The sequence below is a fragment of the Calonectris borealis genome, unplaced genomic scaffold (genome assembly GCF_964195595.1).
Source record: "Calonectris borealis unplaced genomic scaffold, bCalBor7.hap1.2 HAP1_SCAFFOLD_77, whole genome shotgun sequence".
NCBI lineage: Eukaryota > Metazoa > Chordata > Aves > Procellariiformes > Procellariidae > Calonectris > Calonectris borealis.
In genome coordinates this window covers 231,028-250,453 of record NW_027441478.1, presented here as the reverse complement: position 1 = coordinate 250,453, position 19,426 = coordinate 231,028, and the positions used below count along the sequence as shown (strand labels likewise).

The 19,426-nt window shown below is 49.1% G+C and overlaps 1 protein-coding gene and 2 long non-coding RNA genes across 4 annotated transcripts in view; 1 reads left to right on the top strand and 2 right to left on the bottom strand.

The window, feature by feature from the left end:
- Positions 1 to 233: 233 nt before the first annotated feature.
- LOC142076648 (uncharacterized) lies at positions 234 to 834 on the bottom strand. Its single transcript, XR_012671236.1, has 2 exons — positions 667 to 834; positions 234 to 515 (listed from the first exon to the last, which is right to left on the bottom strand). It is a non-coding gene; the product is annotated as an uncharacterized LOC142076648 (long non-coding RNA).
- A 3,153-nt stretch (positions 835 to 3,987) lies between these two features.
- LOC142076646 (uncharacterized) lies at positions 3,988 to 9,431 on the bottom strand. Its single transcript, XR_012671234.1, has 5 exons — positions 8,606 to 9,431; positions 8,358 to 8,481; positions 7,864 to 7,986; positions 6,626 to 7,506; positions 3,988 to 5,727 (listed from the first exon to the last, which is right to left on the bottom strand). It is a non-coding gene; the product is annotated as an uncharacterized LOC142076646 (long non-coding RNA).
- A 101-nt stretch (positions 9,432 to 9,532) lies between these two features.
- Positions 9,533 to 19,426, top strand: part of LOC142076641 (uncharacterized) — a 31,004-nt gene continuing 21,110 nt past the window's right edge. Inside the window, exons 1-2 of one of the 2 annotated variants that reach the window (XM_075138919.1) lie at positions 9,533 to 9,626; positions 19,300 to 19,411. The gene's annotated coding sequence lies outside the window, so the exon portion shown is untranslated. The remainder of the gene's footprint in view (positions 9,627 to 19,299; positions 19,412 to 19,426) is intronic. The other variant, XM_075138921.1, reaches the window with a different exon arrangement.

The window sequence follows — 19,426 nt, the reverse complement described above, 5'->3', positions numbered from 1 at the left end:
GCGACCTGCAACTGTGTCACCCTGGAGGAACACTCATGACAGCTCCCTGTGACACCAAGCACCAGTGACCCTTTCTGCCTCCCCTGCGGGAGAGCGGCCTCTCGGCTGTGGTGCGATGCTCGTGCCCTGGGGCGGGAGGTTCGTGACCCAGCCCAGGCAGAGGAGTCCATCGGTCCTCGGGACACAAGGAGCTCGAGAAAGAGATGAATAAAAACACAACGGAGAAGTTGCAAAACAGTGTCGACTTCTTTAATTGTTCGCAACAGTCCTTCACCCCAACAGGGAAGAAGGCTTTTACAGACGGCCATGGCTCTGAGCTCAGCCCAACGTGGTGCTGGAAGCAGGGCCATCTGCAGGGCCTTCTTTCAGGACCTTTTCCATCCGAGGGACCTTTTGCATGGCCACTATGGAAAGGAATTTGCTTTCTGCGGCAAGAGAGGGCAACTGGGCCAATCTGGGACAGGGGCAGGGCACCCGTGGGGACAGTCACAGGCACAGGGATGGCGACAAGGCACCTGCAAGGACAGAGATTGGGGTGGGGACAGTGACGGGGACAGAACTCCTGTGGGGACAGCGATGGGGACATGGCACCTACAGGGATGACACTGGGGTGAGGGATAGGGTCAGAGATGGGGACAGGACACCTGTGGGGACAGTGGCAGTCACCTGTGTGATCTCCATGTGGTCCAACCAGTCCCTGGTCCCCAGCTGCCCGTAGCAATTCCTCCCTTGCATGTAGACTCACCCCTGGTCGTCCATCAGCCCCAGTGGTTGTACCCCACGGAGCAGGCCACGGCCCTGGGGACAGGGTGACAGCGAGGTGACATCGCTGGGGACCCCTCCCCCAGGGCGGCGGGGACCCCCCTAGGAACACCCCCCCTCACCTTGATGGGCAGCCGCAGGGGGATGAGCACGGGGCGGGCAGGGTGCCCCGAGGTTCGTGCCTGCAGGAAGATGCCCCCATCTCTGCAGGAGATCGCGGGTCTCGTGGGGGGAGTTTTTTTGGGTGAATTTAGGGGATTTGGGGAGAATATTTGATGGGAAAAAGAACAGGCTGATTCAGCCGAGCTGGGTCAGGACCATGAGCTGCCTGGTTTGTGGCTGCCAGTCACTGACGAGCAGCATCCGCTTGTCAGCCTCCTTGTGCCCCATGGCCGATGCACTTGTGACCATTGCGTGTGCTTGGCAGCTCCCGCGCGCTGCATTGGTTGGGGTGAGGCAGAGCCAGGACAAGGAGCTGCTGCCCCAGCAGCAGGACGTGCTGCCGCCGCTCCACAAGACCTTCCTGCAGACCATCACGGGGATCTTCAGCCCCTTCGGCGCCATCGCCTCTGTCTGCATCCTGCTGCCCTTGGGCGTGCGCAAGTCCACGCTGTGCTTCCCTGAGCTGCTGAGCAAGTGCTGCTCACTGGTGGAGCACTGAGACCCTGGAGAGCGCCCACAGGGCGAGGACCATCCAGACCGGCACCCACCACCCCAGCGGCATCGCTGGGACTGCCCTAAGGAAGGGGCTCAGACCCCCGACTTCTGGCACCGGGGGGCCGCCCCGATGGAGACCTCACCCTGCACCTTCTGCAAGCCAGACCCGGGAAGCTCTCGCCAGCACAGCGGGACAGCGATGCTGCTTCCTGAAGGAAAGATACGGGTTTTTTTCCCCCTTTCCATTTTTCCCCCCTTCCTGGTCTTGCGGCTGCCCAAGGTGCAGCCAGACAGGGGAAGGAGGGTCCCTGCCTGGCCTCCCTCCCTCAGCATTATTGGGGTGATTTGGGGCTATTTCGCTGTGGCAGTGAGGCAAAGCTGGGCTCTGGAGCTGAGCATGGTGGGACCCGAGGAAGGGCGTGATTGTCTTGGGGCTTTTAAGGGCTTTGCACTGAGCCCTGTCCCCGCGGGAGGGGACGCTGGTTGTGTTCAAGACAAAGGCGTTGCAGCCCTTGTTGTCCTGTGTGTCTGTCCCGGCCCCGGCCCCAGCCCCCCAGGTCTGTCTTTGTCCCAGGGGCTCAGTGCTGCTTTCTGCGTGGGGCCGTGCCCGTGAGTCCTGCAGGGACCCGTCTGTCCTGGCTCCCCTGCCAAAAGGCTCCTTCCCCTGGGCAAGGGGACAGGGGAGTCAGCCCTCCCCATTGTCTCCCCTGCTGGAAGTGACTCAGCCCTGGGGGTGGCTCGGTGCCCTTCGGGGCTCGCCGGCTCTGATTTGGGGCTCAGTGGGGCATTTGCACTTCTCGGGTTCTGTTTCTCGGTGCCCCCTGCGCTCCCTCCCCCTCCCACACAAGCACAGAGCAGTGGCTGCTTTTAATGCAAAAAAACCAAGAGCAAATGTGTCATCAAATCTCTTCTCATGTAAGACCACCCCCCCACCCCCCTGCAACTACACCACTACCCCCCTCACCACCCCCCAATCTCATCTCATGCCTGCTGTGGGTCTAATCCCACGCTCCCACCCCAGTGCTGGCTGCGAGAGCCCTGGGCTTGCTGGGTGGGTTTGCCCAGCTGCTCTTCTGCTTTTTCCCGTTCTTCTGACATGCCAGGCTGGGACATGCCAGGCTGGCGTGGTGGCAGCTCCGTCCCCGCATCCCACCACAGCTCCTGGGGCTCCATCCTGACGGTGGTGCGTTGCTCGAGGCTCAGGACTGCGATGGTGGCCTCGGGGATGCCGTAGTCGGGGGCGAGCAGCTCCGCGGGCGGCGAAAGCGAGCTGATGTTGCAGTGGGGGATGGCTCTGCTGGAGCCACCAGGGTCCCCAGACATGGAGAGGCTGCTGGGACCATCCTGGCTGACCAGGAAGCAACCCAGAAGCATCTCCTTGGGCAGTGCAATGTCACCTGCCGGGTCCCCAGCGGCTTGGATGTGGGGGGCAGCACAGGGGCTGAGGAGGACATCGCTGCCCAGGGGGATGTTGCTGCGGGGATGGCCGCGTCGGAGAGTCTGAGCTGTGCAAACTGCCTCCCCACGTGCTGGTAGCTGGGGAAGCACAGCGGCAGCACCAGGGGGGCTGGGGCCACCGCTCTCCCCTGACGGGTGTGGGGTGCAAGGTGTTGCCGTTGGCCCTGAGGGGTCCCGGGGGCTGCCCAGGCCAGGGGTGTCCCGCAGCCCCTGTGGCCCCACAGGGCAGCACCTGGCAGAGGAGCAGCGCCGTGGCCGGGTGTGGCAATGGCTGGTGGAGGCGGGTTGGTGCTCGTCCACTGGATGTGGAAGACTCGGGGGTCAAAGAAGCAGCTGCATGGAGCCATCTGCAGACCTGCATGGCTGAGGGGGAGCTGTGCCGGGCCGGGGTAACCCTCCAGGGGCACCCGCCGAGCCAGCCCCGATCATCGACGTCCCCCAGCTCTGTGCCTGGCACGTGGGGAGCTTGTGGCCGGGGCACTCCCCGTGGGCTGAGCTGCTGTGTCAGTGGGACAGGGTTGCAGATCAGGGAGGAGACTCGCTTATAGCAGGTGAAATGGGAGACATGGCCATATCTGCTGGGGATGCCATAACTGCTGGGGGTGCCTGGGGTGCCATCCGCGCCGCGGGTGCCCAGGCTGCCGGGAAGGGCTGCTCCTGCCCAGGCAGCGGCACAGGTTGGCTGAGCCAGAGAGAGACACAGGAGTAATGGTCAGTGCTCACCTCCGCTCCTTCCCCCAAGAGCGTCCCTGGGCTGCAGGGGTCAGGGTCGGTCCCTACCTTGGGGGTAGAAGGTTTTGGGACGGACAAAAGGCTGAAGCACCTGGGGCGCCTAGGGGGGCCTGGGGGCTGCACAGTGAGAGCCGCAGGGCTGGCAGCGCCATGGTCCGTTCTGTCTGTTGGCTGCTAAGGACTCTCTGGGGTTGCCGGCTCTGGCCTTCTGTCTGGGGGTCTCCCAGGAGGGAATGCGGGGGCTCCCCGTGTTCCGTCCCGCCCCCAACAGCCTCCCCAGCTCCTCATGCGGAAGGGAAAGCGTTAACCAAAGAGCAACAGTCAGTGGCCCAATGCCCAACGTGAAACCAGCAAGGAGCGGTGTCCCTCAAGCGTCCATACTGGGACCGATACGGTTTAATATCGATGGCATGGATAGTGGGAGTCGAGTGCACTCTCAGCAAGGTTGCAGGTGACACCAAGCTGAGTGGTGCAGTCGATACGCTCGAGGGAAGGGATGCCATCCAGAGGGACCTGATTGTTTTCTCCAAAACAGAGGCATTTCACATCGCAGAGAGGGGAAAAAACACATAGGAGCAACAAAAACCCCATTTGTTTTTGTAAGAACGATCCAAAATGGAGCAGCCGGTACAGAGCATAGCAAACCTTTCAGGAGGAGAAGTTTCAGGGCGAGTTTTCTGCTCACAAAGCCCCTGGGAAGAAACAGCCTCTGAAGACCCTTTATCCCCTCCTCTGTTCGTACTCAGAGGAATGTCCAGGTTCTGCAGCAGCTGAACCCACTGCTTTGGGGAACACCAGAAACACCCATGACTTTCTCAAACTCTTCATTCCCCATCTGAGAGCCAAGGGATAGGATTTCCTAAAGGTTCTTCCACAGGCACAGCCCTGAAAAATCCCCACTGCTTCTCTACTAGTGCACAAAGAGATTAGGAAAAGTTTCATTTTCAAGTGTACGTAGACCATTTCTGAAATCAGACAAGTAATTTCTAATGAGGAGAAGCCCTTTGCCTTGCATCTGGCAACTGACAGGAGGTGGACCGAGCATCAGATGCCAGAAACGAACGCAGGAACGTCCCACCTTCTTGCCGAGTCACCTCCTGTCTTTTTGGAAGCCGTTAGCTGACACGTGAAGAGCAAGAAGTTGCACGTCAAGTGAAAGACTACTAAAAAAAGCTGTGAAAGAGTAACTTGTTCAGTTCAGAAAGAAAATTGGGCAATGCCGTGTACAAACCACCACCCCACGCACAGGGAAAGCTCGACAAGTCAGATGTGGTACCCAATAACCCCCAAAAATGGCTCTTCACATCAGTTTTCTCTATGTTCAGGTTAGTTCTTTTAGTCAGACACAGAAAGCGAAGTCATTTCTTCTTCTTTTGCTGAAGTAGACTTTTAAGTAGATATTGCTAAAGAATGCAAAAACAACCAAAAAGTTAAATCTGAGGTACTTTCAACCTCAGAAGATGTGTATCACTGAAGCGTTTCTCATATTAGATTCTCTTCTCAACTCTAAGGAGTCCCCATTTTCTCTGCTCCCAAGGTAAACTCCAAAGCTATTTATGGGTTTTCAGAAAAAGGAACACGTAGTTCAGTGCTCAGAGCTATGGAGAAGAGAGAATATTTACAAAACACTATAAAGACAAATAAACTAGAGAGCAACCATTAAAGGAAAAACCTGGGAGCAGAATGAGAAACACAGGTCAAACTGTCCCAAGCACTTAGGCCTCCATCAAGGACCACAAGCCCTGAGGCTGATGATGGCTGTTGGATGAGTTTCCCTCCCCCAGAGGGAAACACCTCTCAGCACACTGTGCTCAGACCAAGGAAGGAAAAGGCAATACAGCCCTACATCTAAAGGCACGCCATTCCCTTCAAAGGTAATTTTTCATTTCTTTAGGTCAACTGCCTGGCCAGTTACAACACCTGCTTATAGGGACTCCATCCACCCTCACCCACGAAAAGCTGTGACGTGCTGAGAAAGTGTGGAGAGTCAGGTGGACTTGGATGCACGCACTGCTACCACAGGTCTAGTTTGTTAACCTGTTTATATTTACCTGTCGCTTTGAAGCTGCCCAAGGGTCAGCATGCCCTTGCTACTGGAGGTTCTTGCTCTGTGTAGGCCTAAGGAAGACACTTCTGGTGATACACTATTTTGAACGGCTAAAACACAGCAGAACACACTGTTTATGACCTGCTGAGAATCGTCCCCCAGGCATATCAGGAACAAAGGCAAAGCTTGAATATTCAAGATGCATTTGAGTTACATTACCGTTAAACATTCACCACTACCAGCCATTTCTCTAAACTGAAGGCTGACAGCAGCGTACAAGGACAGTCTTTTCTGGACACTTCACTCCTGGGTAGAAATCCTAGAGACTTTCTTTAAAGACAGAAATCCAAAGAGCTACCACAAGCTTTTTAAATTAAGCACAGCAAATAAAAAGCAAACAAACAAACAAAAAACAACAGGTAAATCCCTGAGCCACTAATGAGGAACAAAAGGTCTCCCATTAAGTCCGCTACCCCTCACAAAATGGACAAGTGGCTTAACGAGATTCCTGCAAAGAAACTGCGGGTGGAAGATAACCCTGATAACTGCAGCACAAGCGACCAACATGGAAACGGCAGTGCTGACCCTTCTCCTGCTCCTCCTACGAGCTCTTCACCAGTTACGTGAAGAGGCAAAACCAAGGATGACTGAACAGATCTGAGAAGAAGCTGGCCCCCCAAAATTCAAAATGATCAAGAAGTCTATTTGAAATACAGATTCGCACCAACCTCACCCTAAGCACACGTCCTGCCTTGAGGTAGGAGCTAAGGACAGTATGAATTCACCACCACGAGCAGACATGCAAACCCGAAGCAGCCAGAACATGCAGACAAACCTCTACCATTTTTTCAGCCATGTTTCAAGTCACGCCATACTCAACTCAGGACTTCACAAAATGCCACTAAACTTAATGACAGCAGCCTCTTTGCAGGTTGCTTACTCAAAAGCAGAAACCAAAAAGCCACGTACCCTAGGCAAAACCCTTGTCCTTCCGTGCGGTTGGTGTCTTCCCATGACTCTTCCTCAAGGCAGGGGAAATGACTGTGTCTTTGAAAGTCTACACAAACGGAGAAGTACGCTTAGCCTTCCGACAGGGCCCGTTAGTCATCTGGCAGTCGTTCTCCATCGACCGCAAATAATCCACACCTACCTAAAACAGTCCAACATCCATTGGAAATGAGTTGGACGGCAACAGAAGCGACAGCAGCCGACCCGGACAGCCATATTAGACCAGAAATGATGGTTACAAGACAGAAAATGCAAAACAAGTCACCAGAACAGCAAAAAAACAACTAGAAGACACATCATGCACAAACCAGAGTCCCCAGTCCGAACCCTAAAAAGAAAACAAGCTAAAATAGGACCTCCAAAAAACATCCAGAACACACGTGAAGGCATAAAAACCCCAAACAACTCAGGGAAGCCAGGACCAAAAAGCCCAGATACTGTCCATAACAATAACACCCTTTAACCCTAGCCCACTCACACTCTGGCATCCTGTTACCCTACCACCCCATAACCCTAGCACACTGTAAGCCTAGAACCCCATAACCCTGGCACCCAATAACTCTAGCTCTCCCTAAGTGCAGACAGGGGACATGATAACCCTAGAAAACTGTTACCCTGGCACTGCATAACCCTAGAACCCCATAGCCCTAGCATCCTGTAACCCTAGCACCCCATGACCCTAGGACATTGTAGCCTTAAGGTATCAAAACATTGAACACAAACTCCCTGGAGATCTCCGCCAGAGCCTTCAGGTGGCCCCAGATCTCAGACATCACAACTTTGAAGTGGGACAGAGCCACCAGGACATCACCAGCATCCACCTTCACATCATCCGTCATGCCCTGAAAAAGTGCCTGGGTTAAACACTCTCAGGGAGAAAGGCTGAGGCACTCGGGGACTTTGAACCAGCCGGCAATGACCATGGGGCTTCAGCTCATCATTTCTCTGTCAGAGCCACCAGGCAGATGACCCCGTCCACCCTGAGACACCCTTCGGGGCAGCTACGCCCAGAGCCGGGTGGCTGGATACGGCCTTTGCTGTATGGGGAGGTGCTTCCAGGAGCAGGATCTCTCACGGGGGCACTGGGAAATCCTCCTCAGGCCTGGATGCCTGAGAAACATCTTTGTGCTGCTCCATATCTCACCAAAACCAGGGGCGGAGGAAGGCTGCTTTGCTGGTCTCCAAGAGAAACAGCTCACCTGGGCTGCTCTGAGGCTACCGGGCGCCTTTGCTGTCAGGCGGGTCTTGGCGCCGCTCTGCCAACGGCTGTCACCTCCCCACAGGATGCTCTCCGGCACACGGTAGGTATCTTCTCAGTCACCCTGGGGACAAAGATTGGAAGGGAGGGATTGGGTTTGCTTTGCCCCCGTTCCCAGGGTGCCACAACAGAGACCTGCCACCCCCAAATCACGTGGACACCACGTACGAGCTGCAGACGTGGGTCAGGACGGCTGTGGAGCGCAGGCAAGACGTTCTGCTGTGCCCCAGCTGCTGGCAGAAAGCAGAGCTGAAGACAACGGGGGGAAGCCCAGGGCAGCTGGCAGCCGGCGGCGGGGTCTGGCCGGGTGCAGCACCCGCAGAAACGCCCGGATCCTTGAGCCTCAGCCCCGGGGCTGCAGCACGGGGCTGGCACTGGCTGGGGCTTCGCTGGGAAAAACCAGGCGGGGGTGACCCTGACACCCCGCACGCGTACCTGGCCCCAGGATCTGATCGCCTGTCCCTCTGCCCATCGCCACCACGGGATCCAGAAAGCAGCGCCGCCGGCCCTGGCGTGGTCCTGAGCCATCTCTCGATGGACGAGTCTTTAACCAGCAGGCCTAAAGTGAGGAAAAATTGCCCAGAATTAAGCTGTGCTCAAGTTTTTGCTGGCAGCACGTTTTCTGAGCTGCCTGGTGGTGCCGCTCCTGGGGACGGCTCCAGAAACAGGGGGGCTGCCTGTACCTGCAGGCAGGCGGTGGAGTGTGCGCCGCGGCAGTGAGCGGTGGTTTGTGCGGCTGTTGAATGGGGTCGGGCTTCAAACGTGCCCAGTCTGGTATGCCTCGTTCCTGTTGCCTTGCAGGTCGTATTAAGAGCTTAAATAGTATTGTTTTAAAAAAGCAAAACCAACCAACAAACAAGAAAACAGCTGGGCGATTCCACCCGCACCCCCCCGACGGGTTTTTCTTTGCCCTGGCCCTGGCCCCCCTGCAAGGCGATGTTCATCACCAATATTAGGGTGCAGGATTGGGCCCAAGGCAGGGCTTTTGCCGGCAGCACGTATTTTGAGGCTCCCGCTAATGCAGTTCCTGGGCCGTGCTCAGGAAATGGGAGCAATTGCCCAGAACTGGTATTTTTGGTCTTTCTCTGTCCCTCTCGGTCAGGCTCTGGGTCCCCATTTTTTAACTGCTCCCTTTGCACCCGGTAGCCCTTTGCTCTTTTCTTCTTCCTCTTTCTCACTCTGTCTGGCTCCTTGTCCCTATTTTTTCTAAATTCCTCCCTGTCTGCCCCGGCCCTTTCTGCTCCTCCTACGCCTCCACCCTGGAGGCCATCGCTCTTCTCTCCTTCTCTGTCGCCTCTCTCTGTCCCTCTGTCCGTCTCCCGTGCCTCTCCGGCCACGCCACCGCCCTGCCCCACCCCCCCCCGCCGCTCTGCCCCTCTCCCCTCCTCCTCCCGGCTCCACCGGGGCTCCGGACCGGGGGCGGGGCAGCCCCGGGGAGGCGGCCATGGGGCCGGGGGGGGCGGGGCCGGGCTGGGGCCGGTGTCCCCGCAGGGCCAGAGAGCGGGAAGGGGCGCCCCGTGGCATGCTGGGAGAGGGTGTGCACCAGGGCATGCTGGGAGCTGTAGTCCTGGGGCGCGGGGCTGCCCGGCGGCCATGTTGGTTCCCGGGGCATGCTGGGAGCGGTCAGTTCCCCACACTGAGCTTCGCGGCGGCCATGTTGGTCTCGGGAGGCGCAGCCTCTGCTCCAGCTGCGGCTCGGCTGAGGTGAGGGCTGGGGCCGCCCGGGGGTGGTGGGGAAGCGCTCCAAACGGCCCGGTGTGATGGGGTCCCGGTCCGCTGGAGCCGGGCCGGCCGGGGCAGCCCCGGGAGTGACCCGAGAGCTGGGGAGGGGAGGGAGACGGAGACAGACCCCCCCGGGCACAGGCACCGGGCAGCCCGACTCCCAGAGCCCCCCTGAGCCACCCCAGCATTTTTCGTTACTGCAGTAATAGGAGTAGTGTGTTTTTCTGTTAACTCTCCCGGGGCTTTCACTCCAGCTGCCCTGTTCGGGGACTGGGAATATTCAGCTGCCTTGGAAAATTGCCAGCCTGATTATTATTGCTCAGGCCTTGTTTCCCTCGCTCGAAAACACTTCATCTTTAAATGCGTCCTTGCATCGGCAAGATCCAGGCAGTTGGGATTGTTTCCTGCAGGGAGCAGCCTGATGAATCCAGGCTGCTGCCGTTCCGAGGCAGAGCTGAACGCTTCTCCCCGCCACCGGTGCTCGGCCAGTGGTTTGGCAGGTCCAGTCAGCCCGAGCGGGAGCTTGCTGTCCTTGCTCTGCCGCTGCTTTGGCAGCCGCCGGAGGGTGGGAGGGGACAAATGTTCTGGCTTCCCAGCTGGAGTCTGGCGAGTTCGCGGGGTGAGGGGTAACGTGTAATGCGAACCCGGTTTTTTGTGTGGTATTTTCTGGGGATTTTTTTTTATGTTAGATCTCTGGGATTCCTGTGACCTTTAATAGCCACTTGGTGGGATTTAAGCATAGCTTTGAAGTTAAGCACGTGGTAACTGCTACCCTGCGGTGTAGCTGGAATCCCCTTGCGAGCTCCTGTTCCCCCCACACTGGAGAAAGCAAATCTTTTTTTATTTGGTGATGAAAGCAACTCAGGGAGTTGCACTGAAGTGCAGCACCTTTTTTAACCTCAGATCTAAAGTCACACCGGTCCTACCGCATAACGCATGCTTCCCCAAGCTTTCACAAAACGGAAGGGATACATCAAACCGACCCCACAAACATATCCTGTGCTTTTTTTATCTGACCTGGAACATGGGGACATGACCCTGCTGGGCCATCTCTGCCGCTCTGCGTGGGAACCAAGGTGGTGTCTTTACATTCCAGGATAAGGACTTAGCTTTTTTTTTTTTTTTTTAAGTGACTTTAGAGACGTCCTTATGTTGTCCGAAAAGCGGGTTCGTGCCCGGCGTGCAAGTAACCAATTCCACACGCTCAGGAGAGATATTGTTGTATTCAGGCCTGGGTGCTCGGTGGACTTGCCACAAATCAAGCACACCTGGTCTAGTCACCTTTCTGTTTATATCCATGCTTCTCATACATATTTTAAATTTCCTTGTTACATATTCATTACATTTCCGAGAACTAATTATAATATTACATCATCTTAAACACATGCGCACTAAAACCTTTAGGGTCTTCTTGGGGGTCTCGGGTGGTCTCTGGTGGTCGGTAGGGTAGTGAACTCTTCATGAACTTATTTCCTCTTTACCTTATAGGGTCGCAATTTGTCCCTGAGCCATGCTTGGACCACGTCTGTTTATAGTTTCCATAGCTAAAATTAATTATCACTACTTCTAAAACACACACCTGTTAGTTACCTAACTTCTAAGCAACAAGTCTTCATTGTTTAAAATTACAGAAGCGAGCAATATAGAATCCACAACAAACTAAACTATCTATCACCATAGTGTTCTTAAATTAAAACATATACATCTTGATCTCCTCCAATCAAACACCCACTCAGTAGCTTCATCATTCTGGTTTCTTATTAACTGGTCTTTTAACCCAGTTCTGGGTGAGGGCTATACACAGGATGATAACACTTTGAAGATTAATGTTGATTAAGATTAACATTAACAATTCCCCCCTTTGAGACTTATGATGTTAAGCATCATGAGTCTCACAATACTTATTTTCTACAAAAAGATACAAATTGAATCATACAACATATAATCATAACTAAAATAACGATCAGTACCACAAACAAAAATAATTGTTTAAGCCAATTTAAATTTGGAAGCCACGAGAACAACCAAGAAAAATCTAAATCCTTCCCGTTCTTTAAACCCATATGCCAAATCTTTTATTTGTTGGATTTTCTTCTCTACTAACTGTAAATTATCACTCAAATTAAAACAACACATTCCTTTAAATTCTTCACAACCATGATTGTGTCTTAAAAGTAAATAGTCAATTGCAGCCCTGTTTTCAAGTGTGGCTTCTCTTATTTGTGTCATTTCCATACCAATAGTCGAAAGTGCTTGGGAGGTATAATTTATACCTTTTCCTACCAAACAAGAACTATACATCCCTCCCACAAAATTCTCGGCTGCAATACAAAAGGAAGACATGTTGGTTACTTCTCGGGCTAAAAGTTCCCAGATATTTTGATTTCTATAACAAAAATTGAGAATCAATCTGACTGATCGTTATTATTAACAACAACACATTCCACATCTTCCCTCTCTCTCTAATTTAATTCTGTTCAAAATCAAATTGTTACACTAATTTAGCAGCATCTCCAGTATCTCATTGAACACGCCGCAAAGTTAACTTCAATGGTTCCTTAAATACAGATGTCCACAGTCCAGGTGGAATTTTCTTAATCCTCGTATAATGAATCCAAGAATCTATTCCTTCCAGTTTCACAGCAGTGTTTGTTGTTAACAGCACCTGGAAAGGTCCTTTCCACTTTTCTCCAAGAGGGTCATCCTTCCACATTCGCAAATAAACTTGATCCCCTGGATTAAATGAGTGTACTGGAAATTCAAGAGGTAAAGGTGTCTTCAAAGGGACATACTTATGCAAAGAATTCAACACCTTACTCAAAGATAAAAGATATTCAGTTAATACTTTTTCTCCTGTTACATGCATTTGTTTAGATCTTCCTGTTAGATTAAGGATCATAAGGTTTACCATACAAAATTTCAAATAAACTTACTTTTTCTCTAACTCTCGGGGTCACCCTAATTCTTAACAAGGCAAATGGTAAAGCTTCAATCTATTTCCACTGAGCTTCTGGATATATTTGAGGAATTTGTTTCTTTAATATTTGGTTCTTCACATTTTTAATAACCTCTGCTACAAAATGTGGGCCTCTATCAGAGGACATTTCTAAAGGGACTCCAAACCTTGAAATTATTTCTTTCAACAAATGTTTCACAACCTCTTTTGCCTTGTTGGTTCGACACGGGAAAGCTTCCGGCCATCCAGAGAAGGTATCTACCAATATCAATAGATATCGGTATTGGTTACATCGCGGTAACTCTGAAAAATCTATTTGCCAATACTCACCGGAAGTTATGCCTCTTTTTACCTCTCCAGGAGGGGGTCGGATTTGTATTTTCGGATTGTTCCTAAGACAAATCTCACATTTATTACTCACACTTTTAGCAATCAATAACATTTTGGTTCCTATCGCATATCGTCTTACTGATTCCACCATTGCCTCTGCTCCCATATGTGTTTCAGCATGGGTTTTGACCGTTAATTTCTTCATAATTTCAGGGGTTACTATACATTGTCCATGTGAAGTTATCCACCATCCTTGATCATTTTTCTTACAATGTAATAGCATAGCTAATTTATTTTCTTTCTCACTATAATTTGGGGATTCCACCTGAATTTCTTTTGATGGAATTAAAACATAAATCATAGTATTTAATGCTACACGTTTAGCAGCCTCATGTGCTTTTCGATTTCCTTGTATTACTTTTGAGTCCCCTTTTTGATGAGCTTTACAATGAATCACCGCAACTTCTTTAGGTTTCTGTACTGCTTCCAACAAATTCAAAATCTCGGTTCCATATTTTAAAGGGGTACCGCTAGCAGATAAAAGTCCTCGCTCCTTCCATATTGCTCCATGAGCATGCACAACTCCAAAAGCATATTTAGAATCTGTATAGATGTTAACTCTTTTACCTTTAGCCAAATTTAAGGCTTTTGTGAGGGCTATAATTTCTGCTTTCTGGGCGGATGTATTTGGAGGTAATGCTTTTACTTCTCGATCTTCAGTTAAAGTTACCACGGCATAACCAGCCCTCCTTTCTCCTTTTACAACAAAGCTGCTTCCATCAGTAAATAATTCTTCATCCGGAGTTTGGAGAGGGCCATCTTTCAGATCTGGCCTGCTGGCATACACCTGTTCGATAACTTGTAAACAATCATGGTTAAGATCACTCTCTTTTTCACTTGACATTAAAGAGGCAGGATTTAAAATTGTACTCACTTTCAAAATGATGTCGTCTTGTTCCACTAACAAAGCCTGATATTGTAACAAACGACTAGGGGTTAACCAATGATGTCCTTTTTGTTCCAGTACTGCAAGTACCGCATGCGGGACATGAACCGTTCTTTTCTGTCCCAATGTCAATTTTCTAGCTTCTTGAATGATGAGAACTGTTGCCGCAACTGCCCGCAAGCAGCTAGGCCATCCTGAGCTTACTTTATCTAATTGTTTGGAAAAGTAAGCCACTGGTCTTTTCCAGTCTCCCAAAAGTTGAGTCAAAACCCCCATAGCTACATGTCTCTTCTCATGAACAGATAGCTCAAAGGGTTTGGTCAGATTTGGAAGTCCTAAAGCTGGAGCTTTCATTAAAGTCTGTTTAATGTCATCAAAACTTTTTCGGCACTCTGGAGTCCATTCTAACAATTCTTCAGGGCCTTTGGTTGCCTCATACAGTGGTTTTGCCATCAAACCATAATTTGGAATCCAAAGGCGACACCATCCAGCCATTCCTAAAAATCCTCTCAAGTCTCTTTTAGATTGAGGGGGTGCCATCCTGCAAATGGCTTCTTTTCTACCATTTCCCAATCTTCGCTGTCCTTGGGAAATCTCAAACCCCAAATAAATTACAGTTTGTTTTGCAATTTGTGCTTTCTTCTCTGACACCCTATACCCGGCCATTCCCAAAAAGTTTAGGAGGCTAACAGTCTTTGCTTTGCAGATCTCAGTAGTATCTGCTCCCAATAGGATGTCATCAACATATTGAAGGAGGGTGATTTGATCTTCCTTACCGGACCACTGTTCCAGTTCCTTATTCAGAGCTGCTCCAAAGATGGTTGGGCTATTTTTAAACCCTTGTGGCAGCACGGTCCAGCAGAGCTGAGTCCTCTTCCCAGTCGACGGATCTTCCCATTCAAAGGCAAAAATCTTTTGGCTGTTTTCTTCCAGAGGTATACAAAAGAAAGCATCTTTCAAATCTATAACAGAGAAATATGCATTTGATTCATTGATAGTTGTTAACAGCGTATATGGATTAGGGACTATTGGATGAATGTCCACCACTAACTGGTTTATCGCTCTTAAATCTTGAACCAGCCTATATCCTTGGTTATGTGACTTTTTCACTGGAAGGACAGGAGTATTATAATCAGATTGACATTCTCTTAAAAGTCCGTGTTTAAGAAAAGTATTTATTATTGGTTCCAAACCTTTTCTGGCTTCTATACTAATAGGATACTGTTTCTTTCTTACCGGTCGAGCTCCTGTTTTCAATTCAACTTTTACCGGTTCCACATTTTTCGCTCTTCCTGGTTTCTCTGTTGCCCAAACAAAAGGGTAAACTGCATCTTTAATCTCTTCTGGAATTTCTTCAGATTCATCTGTGTTTGTCTGTAATAAATAAACTTGGGCTTGCCAGGCATTAGCTTCAGGAAAATGAACTTGGATTCTTCCTTTTTTAAAGTTGATTTGTGCTCCCAATTTATTCAATAAATCCCGTCCTAAGAGAGGCATGGTGCATTCCGGTATATATAAAAATTCATGCATCAGTGTTTTTCCTCCAATTTTACATTTTAAAGGTTTCAAAAAAGGCCTTATCTCCTTCTTTCCCGTGACCCCAACAATAGATACATTAAATTTACTCATTGGTCCTTTACATGTATTTATAACAGAATATTTTGCTCCAATATCTACTAAAAAATCGACTACTTCATCTCCCAGCTTTACTGGAACCAGGGGCTCAGCTGGGAAAATATCATTTTCTACCCCCGGTCCCCATCATTCAGAATCTCCTCCCATCATAAGTAAATCAGCTTCAGGTGGTATCTGCTGTGACTGAGTCACGACTGCTCCTTTGTTCTCCGGACACTCACTCTTCCAGTGTCCCTGTTTCTTGCATACAGCACATTGATTAAATCCTAATGGGGTATATTGTTTAAACATATCTCTACCTCCTCTGCCTTTTCCTCTCAAATACCCTCTACCTCTACCTCTCAAATATCTTCTGCCTCTTCCTCCAGCTGATCCTTGGGCATTTACAAAAGCAGCTGCTAAAATAGCAGCTTTTTGTTTCCTATCTTTTATTTTTTCTTTTTCCTGATTTTTCTTTTCCTCCTCTTCCCTATTGTTATACACCTTATAAGCCATTTCAATTAACTGTGATATAGTCATTCCTGTAATCCCATCCACTTTCTGCAATTTCTTTCGAATATCTGGAGCAGCTTGCCCTACAAACAAAGTAGTAAATATTGCTCTATTCTCATCACTCTCAGGATCTAAGTCTGTCCATTTCCTAGCTGCCTCACATAATCCTTCATAAAAGGTGGATGGGTCCTCTGTTTTTTCCTGAATTATTTGAGTCAATTTCGCCAAATTCTTTGGGCGGGATATTCCATTCTTTACTCCTTACAAAATTAATTGTTGATACTGTTTAATCATCAATTTACCATCATTACTATTAGGATTCCAATTTGGGTCTTGAGTTGGCATAAAATGAGCAGGACCTTCTCTTGCATTTATTCTTTCATTTTCCATATTTGCTTTTTCTAATACTACCCTCTTTTCTTCAGGAGTAAACAAATTATTCAAAAGAATTTGAATATCTTTCCAATCTGGATTATGATTTTCAATAATTGTTCGAAAGGATCTATACACCTTTTCTGGATTCTCTCTGTATGATCCTGCTAATTCTTTCCAATTCATTAAATCAGAAGTTGTAAATGGTACTTTCACAAATACTGGCTCCCCCCTTGGGCCCACTGCCTGGCGAAGGGGTGCTAACAATACAGACCCTTGCTGGGTTCTAGTCCTGCCGGCTATCGGACTAAAAGTATTGCTTCCTCTTGCTTCGGTTTCAGAAGTTTCATTTTTACTTGGTGGTACTAACATTTGTGTATCCTCCTCTTCTTCTCCTAGTTTTAAACATCATTTTCCTATGCTACATGCAGAACAACAGTGCACTTTTGGTTCCTTATTTTCCATCATCATCATCATCACATTAGAATCTAAACCTAAAAGTTTACATTTTTTTTTTTCCGAATTTCATAATCGAAAAGATTATGAAAAAAGAAAAGAAAGAAAAAAAAAAACAAAACAAAAAGAAAAAAAAAACAAATTACATAAGGTACCTCATAACATTAGTTGTAAAATAGTATTATATTGCAAGGTTCCCAATTCTGGCCATTTTTCCTCATCTTCTAATTTATACATTGGCCACCATTTAGTACAATATTCAATTAATTTATCCTTTCTCAAAGGATCACCCCCAAATTTTCCCCAATGTTTAATGATGCATCCTAAGGGGGAACAAGGTGTTACTTTTGATGGTTGAGCTCCCATATCTTTACCAAAAAAGAACGTTCTTTACCACAACTTCATATACTCCAGTCGTCACTGTCAAACGCATATGAATATACCGGTTTACCCCTGGCGCCTACAACTTCATATACTCCAGTCGTCACTGTCAAACGCATATGAATATACCTCTTTACCTGTGGCCACAATTCCTTACCAAATGCATGCACAGTTTTATACTCCAGAACAATATCTCATTTACCTTAGCGTTGCACCGTTGAGTCGCTCACCTGCTCTGGTCGGGGAGAATACTCACGGAGTCCCCGATCAAAAGGTCGGTGCGCGCTGGAGTCCAGAGAGCAGGGTCTCCCCACCAAGAGCCGACAAGTCGATCCGGGCAAGGCTTCCCAGCAGTCCCACCTGGATCGCCAAAAACTGTTGTCCGAAAAGCGGATTCGTGCCCGGCGTGCAAGTAACCAATTCCACACGCTCAGGAGAGATATTGTTGTATTCAGGCCTGGGTGCTCGGTGGACTTGCCACAAATCAAGCACACCTGGTCTAGTCACCTTTCTGTTTATATCCATGCTTCTCATACATATTTTAAATTTCCTTGTTACATATTCATTACATTTCCGAGAACTAATTATAATATTACATCATCTTAAACACATGCGCACTAAAACCTTTAGGGTCTTCTTGGGGGTCTCGGGTGGTCTCTGGTGGTCGGTAGGGTAGTGAACTCTTCATGAACTTACTTCCTCTTTACCTTATAGGGTCGCAATTTGTCCCTGAGCCATGCTTGGACCACGTCTGTTTATAGTTTCCATAGCTAAAATTAATTATCACTACTTCTAAAACACACACCTGTTAGTTACCTAACTTCTAAGCAACAAGTCTTCATTGTTTAAAATTACAGAAGCGAGCAATATAGAATCCACAACAAACTAAACTATCTATCACCATAGTGTTCTTAAATTAAAACATATACATCTTGATCTCCTCCAATCAAACACCCACTCAGTAGCTTCATCATTCTGGTTTCTTATTAACTGGTCTTTTAACCCAGTTCTGGGTGAGGGCTATACACAGGATGATAACACTTTGAAGATTAATGTTGATTAAGATTAACATTAACACTTAGGCTGGCTGGGTTAAGTTGGTTTACTGCACAGTTGGTTGAATGGAGGAAAACAGTAAGCTCCGCTATTGCCTTTGGCGTTTTCTCTTTACTGTGTAGCTCGTTTAAGTTATCTTCTCATGACCTGGCAAGCAGAAGCTTTGGCTTCATTCTAGGCCTTGGTCTAACAGTCACGAAAATCAATGTTGGAAGTCTTTCTGAGGTTTGGTTCAGGCCCCTATATGCATTTTATAAAAGTGCTTCTTGGCCACTGTTTAACTTTTTACATGGGTTTGTTTTCGTTTATCTTGAGTGTTGAAACTCTGAAAGGGGCCGATGAGTTGCCCTCGCTCAGTTTGCTCCCTCCCCTTCGGGGAGTGCGGTTAATGTTTGCTTCTTGGCTTTGCAGAGAACAAAATCCATTAATACACCACCTCACTTGAATTGCTCTTGTTGGGAACCGATTAGAAGCTTATTGCTGCCTCATCTCGCAAATGGCATGCGTTCTGGTTCTCATTTGTTGAGCAGCCTGTCGGCTTGTCAAATGACTCCGCAGAACAATTCGATTACTCCAAGCAGCGATGCTGATACGAAGAGCTTACGTACTTCACTGCTAGCGATTCTGTGCTTTTCCCTCTGCAGGCGGGAAAGGTGATTCCTGAGTGGGCTGTGGCTTTAACCAGGGAGGGCAAAGCTGCTTCTCTGTGTATTTCCTTTCCGCCTCTTCCCTTAGCCCCTCCCCTCCCTTCCCCTCTGTGAGGCTGGTTTTGTGGTGTGCCTTCACTGGTGGAACGAGCTCCCACACGAAACGGAGGGAAGGAGGAAAGGGGCAAGGTGAGAGGTGTCGCAGTCCTTAGTTTGTAGATTTAATACCTAGGCCCTATTCCGAAAATACGGCACGTATGTGGGTCAGTGGTCCCTGCAGATTTTTATTATTTATAGCCATTTCTATAAATACAGGACTTCATAGAGCGGGTTCACAGGGTGCTGTGCTGCTTGTAAACGGAATCGTTTTTATCCTTGCTACAGTCTGGAGGTGGCAAGTGCCAGCTGACAGATTAAGACGGAAATGAAAGCGAGCAATACACATGCGACGGTGATCCTGCCACAAGGCAGATCTGTTAGAGAGAACGAGTGCAAGGTAAGGAGCATCATG